The following is a 9,677-nucleotide window of genomic DNA, read 5'->3' as shown; positions in this document are numbered from 1 at the left end:
CAGCATTCCCAATGATGATGGAATTATGTATTATAATCGTAGGCTATGCATTCCCAATGATGAGGGAACTAAGGGTCAAATTCTGAATGCATGACAACCTTATTGGCACGACATCCAGGTTTCATCAAAACCTACATGTCTGTGAAGAAAAGCTTCTTTTGGCTTGGTCTAAAAAAGGATGTACTTAATCATGTACATCAATGTCTAACTTGTCAAAAAGTCAAGGCCGAGAGAGTAAAAATGCCTGGGAAGTTACATCTATTAAACATCCCCCAGATGAAGTGGGAATGTATCAGTATGGATTTTATTACTGGATTACCTTTAGTGCAATTAGGTTACAACTCCATCTTTGTGGAAGTTGATAGACTAACCAAAGTTGCCCATCTGATTCTAATAAAAGAAACCTACACTGCAGTGGATGTGGCTAGAATGTTCCTCAGTTTAAAGAATCAGATATAGTCTTCATTCGAGTACGACCAAAAAGAAGTTCCTTATCCTTAGGGAAGTACAAGAAGCTCTCTCAATGAGATATTTTGGAGTAATCATTCATTTTTGACACATGGGTAAGGAAAAGGGGGCCTTTCAAGGAGGTGCCTATTTCACATGTGTGGATGAGTTTTAAACTCAAAAATAATAGGATATTTTTATCTCTCCTCTCTCCTGGATCAAACCAAATCAAAAAGGGAGCCAAACTGGTCCAAATCTTGTCCAAATTCAGCCAAATTGAAGCTGGAAAATTCTAGAACTTAGTTGGACTCAGTTAGTGGCCTCCCTCACCTATGAAAAAATCCTCATTGCTTTGTATTCTCATCTGTGAACTAAACTATGCCGGTATTACTCTAAGTTAAGCTTATTTTCTATTACCCTCTACAAATTGAAGAGATTGGAGCTTCTCTCTCTCTTCAATCTTCCTTGGAGACTCTAACAACATACCAAACCAATTGATTGGTTGGGAGCCTCTACTGTGATCAAAGAATCAAGTAATTTAGGAGGTAAAATATGGATTATTGTCTTCTTTTTCTTAAATGTCCAAATGTTTCTCTTCTCAACCCCTCTCAAGCTTGAGAAGCATTAATTTGAATGGCTTTTGAATACTATTGAAGTTCTTTAATGTATTGTAATGAAGAAACACACATTTATACTTAATTTAAAATATTTTTTAAGCATTTCTCTCTCTCCCCCAAAGAATGGTCATTCCTATGACCTATTCTCAATTCGAATAAAGCTTCTCATGAAGCATTTCTCCAATCTAAAAGTAATTTCTATGCTTGTCTAATTGGAGGCCAAAATAATAGTTTTTTAATACTTTTATGCTATTTAATTTATGGTAAAATTAAGAATCAATCCATAATTGGATAATGATCCAATTAGTGGTTATTCTAATCACATGAATAATACTAAACTTTATTCTTTCAAATTTATTGAGAATTATCAGTAATAGCAGCGGGGCTATGGCAAATTTTTTGAAAAATAAACACATAGATCATTTTCATTTATATTATGAAAAGAGGACTTCCTACCATATTCTAGGATTAATCATCCTAGATTAATTGAATGATTCTCATTGTAATCATGAAAAAAAAATTATGTTTATGCATAAATAATAAATTAAGAAAAAGAGAAATTTCAAGTAATTCATTTTTATGTTAAAAGAGTAATTCCCATGACAATGGAAATCCATGTATTCCAATGAATTAATAGAAAAAAATTGGAATGCTAAAATAATGTATATTTTATTTAAAAATTAAGGAAGGATTTTAGTTAAATTTATCTTTTGGCATAGATTTTTATTTAATTTTTAAGAGAACATTTAGTTGAATTTATCTTTTTGTATAGATAAATTTAAATGATGAAAGAGGAATTCCCACTATATTGGAATCCAAATATTTAAATGAGGAAAGTGTAATTCCTAGTGTAAAAGAATTAATGAAGATTTTTATTTAAATTTTAAGAGAAAATTTAGTTAAAATTATCTTTTTGTATAGATAAATTGGAAATCAAATATTTAAATGAGAAAAGTGGGATTTTTAGCTTAATGGAATTAATGGATATTTTTATGTAATTTTTTAAGAAGAGTTTTAGAGAGATTTAATTTATGGTAAAAGAGGAATTCTCGTGACAATTGGATTACACTCATTGAAATGAGAAAAAGAAGGATTTCAAGTTTATTCAAAAAAATAGGTATTGATATTTTAGTTAAAAGAGGTTGAATCACCCGTGCCTTCCTGGCGAGGGGAGTCTTCCGGGCCCGCCGGTCTCGGAGGGGCTACCCGAGCTAGCCTCTCGTCCCAGATATTCGCGGGTGAGGCCCTGAGTTTGTGACCCCGCCCTGTGCGGGAGGCTGACGTCGCTTTCGCCGCCATCAGCAAGAGCCTCGGAGCGGGCAGCAGAGGGGACCTTACAGCAGCTGGGATCAAAGCTTTGTTGAAAGCTAATAAGGATAAAGGAATTCTTATCCTTATTAGCTTTGTTGAAAGCTAATAAGGATAAACGAATTCTTATCAGAAATTGATAAAAACTCAGAAAAAAACATTTTCATAATGTATTTTCATTCTGTAAGCTTCTTTAATAGAATTTTTAATCAAAGAACTTATTTTTTTAGATGGAAGTTCCGTACTTATCTGGTATTCCCGACCTCACCCAGTCACAAGACATGACTGCATTCGCCTTTGAGCATCTCATCTCTTCCATTGCAACTCGAACAAGCCGAGTCAGACTCGTACGCCATTTTGAGGATTTATATTTTCCTGACCCAACAGCGGAGAGACGACAACATAAGTGGTTTGCAGGGCAGTATGTCCACGCCTCTTGCTACCGGCGTGCAACACTGAGGTAGAACCTCTCATTGGCCATGATTATGATAAAGTTGAAAGTGGTGCATGGTGTCATTCTATATCATTCAACGCCTCGGAATTTCAGACTCTCATGCCAAATCTATAGACTCCTTAGTCACTTTATTCCTAAAAGGAGAAGAGAATAGCTCCCTTGGCAGTAAGTGAACGTTTGTATCGAGCGGCATGGCTATGGCCCAATACCGCCGTCTTATGTGTCTCCCGAGGAGATTTTGATTTCTGGAGCCGAGCTGCTCTATGTACATATTGAAACTTTTATATAAATAAAGAAATGTTTTCTAGAGAAAAAATCCTTGGTGTATAAGTGATTGTTTATGGACAATCTAATAAAGAAAAATCTATTACCGGACATATGTCGTCATAGATCTCCAATAAGATCATTTGTCTTGTGTTTAAGAAATTGTTTTCCGAACCTCTTAAGTCTTAGGATCTCGTGGGATGATATCAAAAATAAAAATTTAATAAAATATCATTTTTGGTAGAATCATGAGACAAGGAAACCGTGGCCGTCAGCCAGACCCTCTCTTTGAAGATAATGAGCTTGACCCTGATGTTCGCAAGGCTCTTCATAGAACTCAGCCAGGACCCTTCAAAAGAGAAGGCTCTTCATAGAACTCATCCAGGACCCTTCAAAGAAGAAGGGAAGAACCTGGGCGAGGCTGTGGAGAAATGGGTGGAAGCTATGGAAGAATATTTTGATGTCACCGGCTACAATGAGCGAAGCAAAATGGCTGTTGCCAAGCTGAAGATAGTGGAAATAGCCAGGGTGGCATGGAGGAACCATTGTGACACCAACCGTCTGGACAAAAATACTTAGTCCTGGAACGACCTTAAAACCTATTTAAGGAAGAGATTTTGTCCCCCTAGATTTTTGGAAACCAAAATGAACGAGTTCTTAGCGCTGAAGCAGGGGAGAAAAACCATCGAGGAATATCACCAAGCCTTCGCTCTTCTACTTAAATATCACCAGGCCTTCGAGAGCACAGATTCATTCGGGGAATGAACGAACCCTTGGACACACGAGTCAAAAATGCCAAGCCAGTGTCCATGGCTGAAGCTGTCAGAATGGCAAAGGACTTTGCCAAAGCGTTCATCGTAAAAGTCTCCCCAAAGCTAGCCCCCTTCAAGAGATTTCAAATTCCAGGAAGTTCTTCCAACTTTTCGCCTCCAAAGAGACACCAAGGTCCTAACGAGAATGTGGAGACAGGAAGCTTCAGAAATGAAGGAAGACCTTTCCCCCGAAGTACATTCTCAGGAACTCTGGCTCTCTCCAGAATGCAAAGGGAAGAGCTTCAAAGCGAGAACATATGCTTTGAATGTCAGGGACTTGGGCACCAGCTCAAGGATTGCCCATCTCCTTCTGTGGGCCAAGGAAGCTAGGGTCCCAAATTTTTGAGACTGACTCCTTCATATCAGTCCAATCAGGGTCCCCCACGCCAGAATCAAGGTAACCCAAGAAGAGTGCCAGCTCAGAGCCTGTAGCCTCCATGCAAAGCAATCTCCGAACTCCCTCCTTGAATTGGAATAACCAAAGAGAGAGAGTTCTACCTTAGACTATAGCAGCCACTGCAGTCACCTTAGCTGAGGAAGTGGAGGAAGAGAAAGGACAGATCTACATAGCAATTAAGCATCAGGGGAATATCCTCCAGACTCCAATAGAGTACCAAGGTAAGAAATTCAAGCTTTTGATTGATTCGAGAGTACTCATTCTTTTATTTCCCCAGGATGTCTACGTAAATTAGTCCTAAATCAAAAATCAAGGAAACCTATGCAAGTGGAATTAACTAGTTGGAAGATTCTTTTCACTCACCTTGAGACTGACCTTATTCAGTTTAGCCTAGATGGGAACGTAAGAGAGTGCCAGTTCAGAGTCCTACCCTTGGGAATATATGATGGAATCCTTGGAATGGATTGGCTCCAAAAGGATCAGGCTGACATTCATTGTCACAAAAAAACCATCTCTTTCCTTGACATTCTCGGGAATAAAGTTCAAGGAATTGGAATTTCCGGATCCCCAGTGCTACAATTAGTCAAGGCTTCCAAATTATTAAAAGGGCTCAGAAAGAGGCAAGCTGTGTATGTCGTTAAAATGAATCCAGTAGACATAAAATGCAAGGCTAAAGAACCAGAGTGGTTGAGTATGTAGATGTGTTTCCTGGAGAGCTGACTGAGATGCCTCCATCTCGTGAAGTAGATCATGAGATCAAATCAACCCTCGGAGCTCAGCCACTAGCCCATCGTGCTTACAAAATGCCAGTCCATGAAGCCATAGAACTTAAGGAACAGTTAAGACAACTATTAGAGCAGGGATTCGTTAGACCCAAAGTCTCACCTTGGGGTGCACCTGTTCTCTTTCAAAAGAAGAAAGATGGAACGTTAAGACTCTATATTGACTATAGAGGATTGAATCAATTAACAATTAAGAATAAGTATCCTATTCCTAGGATTGATGAATTTTTGGATCGGTTAAGTGGGACACAAATGTTCACAAAGATAGATCTCAAATCCGGTTACTACCAGATTAAAATCAAGGAGCAAGACATCCCAAAGACAGCATTCAATACTCGCTATGGGCATTATGAGCTCATAGTCATGCCATTTGGATTGACTAATGCCCCGGCGACATTCAATCGTCTTATGCAGGATATTCTCAGAGAATACTTGGATGATTTTGTTCTTGTCTTCTTTGACGATATCTTAGTATACTCAAAGAATGCTGCAAACCATGAAGATCATGTGTGCAAAGTCTTGGAAATCCTAAGGAAGCACCAACTCTTTGCAACAAAGAAGAGCAAGTGTTCCTTCTCTTTTGACCAGGTTGAATACTTGGGATTCATAGTGTCAAAGGATGGGATTTCTCCTGACCCTGCAAAGATCCAAGCAGTAGTAGTTGAATGACCATTACCCAAGTCAGTAAAGGAAGTCAGAGGATTCCTAGGGTTAACCAGATGGTATAGGATCTTTATACCTAGGTATGCTCAGATAGCATCCCCGCTGACTAACCTTTTGAAGAAAAGTACACTTTTTTAGTGGAGTGCAATGTGTCAGAGTGCCTTTGACAAGCTAAAGACAGCCTTAGTAACCAACCCTGTTCTTAAATTGCCAAATTTTACCAAACCCTTTGAGATAGTTTTACTGATGCTAGTGGATTTGCCTTAGGCGGTGCTCTAATGCAGGAAGGTCATGCAGTGGCCTATGAATCCAGAAAACTTAGAACACATGAGAGGAATTATGATGTCCCATGACTTGGAGTTACTCTCAGTAGTGTATGCTCTGAAGTTATGGAGACATTATCTTTTGGGACAAAGGTTCACCTTGATGACAGATCATCAAAGTTTGAAGTGGATCTTCACCCAAAGGGATCTCAACATGCGTCAAAGGAGATGGATGCAGACCCTGTAGGAATTTGATTTTGAAATAAAGTATCAGCCGGGGAAAGAAAATGTGGTTGCAGATGCGCTTAGCAGAAAAGCCTCCTTGCTTGCAATTACAGTGGTGTCAAATCCATTGATCAATGAAGCCAAGGAGAAAATCATGCAGGACAAATTCTTTGCTCCTATTGCTACCCTTCTGATGCAGGAAAGCAAGACTCCTCAGGAAATGAGTCAAGTTCTTGGGTACAAATTGGATGAAGGATGCATGTATTGTAATTATCGGCTATGTATCCCCAATGATGAGGGAATAAAGGGAAGAATTCTGAGAGAAGATCATGATAGCCTGATAGCAGGACATCTAGGGTTTATAAAAACCTATATGTCTATGAAGAAAAGCTTCTTTTGGCCAGGTTTCAAAAAGGATGTGCTTGATCATGTGCAAAAATGCTTGATGTGCTAAAGAGTCAAGGCAGAGAGAGTCAAGATGCCAGGGAAACTGCAGCCTCTAGACATTCCACAGATGAAGTGGGAATGCATCAGTATGGACTTTGTCACTGGATTACCTTTGGTGCAATCAGGTTACAACTCTATTTTTGTGGTACTTGACAGGCTGACCAAAGTTTCCCATCTAATTCCAGTGAAAGAAACATACTCTGCAGTGGATTTTGCTAGAGTTTTCCTTAAGGAGATCTTCAGATTTCATGGTTTACCCAGGAGGATAGTAAGTGACCGAGATCCCAAATTCACATCAAAATTCTGGACTGTGTTCTTTGAAGCAGTAGGAACTTTCTTGGATCTCAGCACAGCCTATCACCCCAAAACAGATGGCCAGACGGAAAGGGTGAATCAAGTAATTGAAGATATCCTTTGGTCATGCTGCAGAGCAGGGAACCCAAGAAGTGGTTAAGTCATCTGCATTTGGTCGAATTCGCTTACAATGCTTCTTATCATCGGAGCATTGGGATGAGTCCTTTCAAAGCTTTGTATGGACAAGATTGCCTTGCACCATTAACTTGGTATGATCCATTGATCAGAGTAGTCGAAATGTCCAGAAGACAAATGCTTGACGACATGGACCAGCAGATGCAATCAATCCGTAAAGATATAAAGGCGGCCCAAGACAGGCAAAAGCAGTATGCAGATAAAAAGAGATCTGAGAGAGAGTTCGAAGAATCAGATATGGTCTTCATTCAAGTACGACTAAAAAGAAGTTCCTTATCCTTAGGGAAGTACAAGAAGCTCTCTCCCAGATACTGTGGGCCGTATGCTATCATAAAGAAAGTGGGCGATCTAACCTACAAACTTCTTCTGCCTCCCTATCTCAAGGTACATGATGTATTCCATGTCAGCTTGCTTAAGAAATATGTACCTAGCCCGAGTCACGTGCTTGATGATGATGTGGGCCGTATGCTGTCATAAAGAAAGTGGGCGCCTCCCCATCTCAAGATACATGATGTATTCCATGTCAGCTTGCTTAAGAAATATGTACCTAGCCCGAGTCACGTGCTTGATGGATGAGCAATTGATCTCTCTGACTCAAGGCCAGATGGTACTCCAACCTGAGGAAATCCTTGACATTCGGGAGAAGATTCTCAGGAGCAAAGTCCTCAGAGAATTCTTAGTAAAGTGGAAGTTCTTCCCTCTAGAAGACGCCACCTAGGAGAAAGAAGAAGAGTTGGCGAAGGACTACCCCCACTTTGCGAGACGTCCTGAAGAAGAGTTGGCGAAGGATTACCCACATTTTGCGAGATGAGGGCATCTCGCATTTTTCAAGTGGGAGAGGATGTAAGATTTCTCCTCGGGCTGAATATTGATTAAGCCTCTACTTCAATCCCTTGTAATCATTCTATGTTTCTGAATACAAGAAAATATTATTTTTCCTTGTTTTGCCTAGTGAGATAAAAATTTCTAGAGAGTGGTAAATCAATATTAGGATACTTTAGGATAAATAAATTCTATAAATATCAAAAAAATATTTCCCTGAAAAATAGAAAATCAAAATAGACTTTCCAAGGTGCAATTGAAATTAATAAAAATTGATTTAGAAGACCTTAGCCTAAGGGTCAAGATTTTCGAAAAAAAAATTGATTATGGTCCAATTAAGGTTTCTATGGACCAATAAGATTAATCCAAGTGTTGGGACAAGATAAATCCAAAGAATAAAAGAAAATACCCAACAATGAGTAAATGTCCACATAAGATGAAGAGTTGACTAAGTACTAGGTTTATTAGTTAAAAATTATGAAGTATTAATTAAAAAAATGAGATATTTTGGAGTAATCATTCATTTTTGACACATGGGTAAGGAAAAGGGGGCCCTTCAAGGAGGTGCCTATTTCACATGTGTGGATGAGTTTTAAACTAAAAAATAATAGGATATTTTTATCTCTCCTCTAAGCCAAATCAAAAAGGGAGCCAAACTAGTCTATATCTTGTCCAAATTCAGCCAAACTGAAGCTGAAAAATTATAGAACTTAGTTGGACTCAGTTAGTGGCCTCCCTCACTTGTAAATAGACCCTAATTGCTTTGTATTCTCATCTGTGAACTAAACTATGCCGGTATTACTCTAAGTTAAGCTTATTTTCTATTATCCTCTAAAAACCCTCTACTAATTGAAGAGATTGGAGCTTCTTTCTCTCTTCAATCTTCCTTGGAGACTCCAACAACATACCAAACCAATTGATTGGTTGGGAGCCTCTACTGTGATCAAAGACTGTGATCAAAGAATCAAGTAATTTAGGAGGTAAAATGTGGATTATTGTCTTCTTTTTCTTAAATCTTCAAATTTTTCTCTTCTCAACCCCTCTCAAGCTTGAGAAGCATTAATTTGAATGGCTTTTGAATACTATTGAAGTTCTTTAATGTATTGTAATGAAGAAACACATAAATTTTCATTTATGGTTAATTTATAATGGTTTTTAAGCATTTCTCTCTCTCCCCCAAAGAATGGTCATTCCTATGAACTATTCTCAATTCGAATGAAGCTTCTCATAAAGCATTTCTCTAATCTAAAAGTAATTTCTATGCTTGTCTAATTGGAGGCCAAAATAATAGCTTTTTAATACTTTTATGCTATTTAATTTATGGTATAATTAAGAATTAATCCATAATTGGATAATGATCCAATTAGTGGTTATTCTAATCACATGAATAATACTAAACTTTATTCTTTCAAATTTATTGAGAATTATCAGTAATAGCAGCGGGGCTATGGTAAATTTTTTAAAAAATAAACGCATAGATCATTTTCATTTATATTATAAAAAGAAGACTTCCTACCATATTCTAGAATTAATCATCCTAGATTAATTGAATGATTCTCATTGTAATCATGAAAAAAAAATTATTTTTTATGTTTATGCATAAATAATAAATTAGGAAAAAGAGGAATTTCAAGTAATTCATTTTTATGTCAAAAGAGTAATTCCCATGACAATGGAAATCCATGTA

The sequence above is a fragment of the Cibotium barometz genome, chromosome 4 (genome assembly GCF_041138505.1).
Source record: "Cibotium barometz isolate CiBa-2024 chromosome 4, ASM4113850v1, whole genome shotgun sequence".
In the NCBI taxonomy this organism is placed as follows: Eukaryota; Viridiplantae; Streptophyta; class Polypodiopsida; order Cyatheales; family Cibotiaceae; genus Cibotium; species Cibotium barometz.
The sequence above is the reverse complement of the archived record's forward strand: the minus strand, read 5'-3'. Positions refer to the sequence as shown.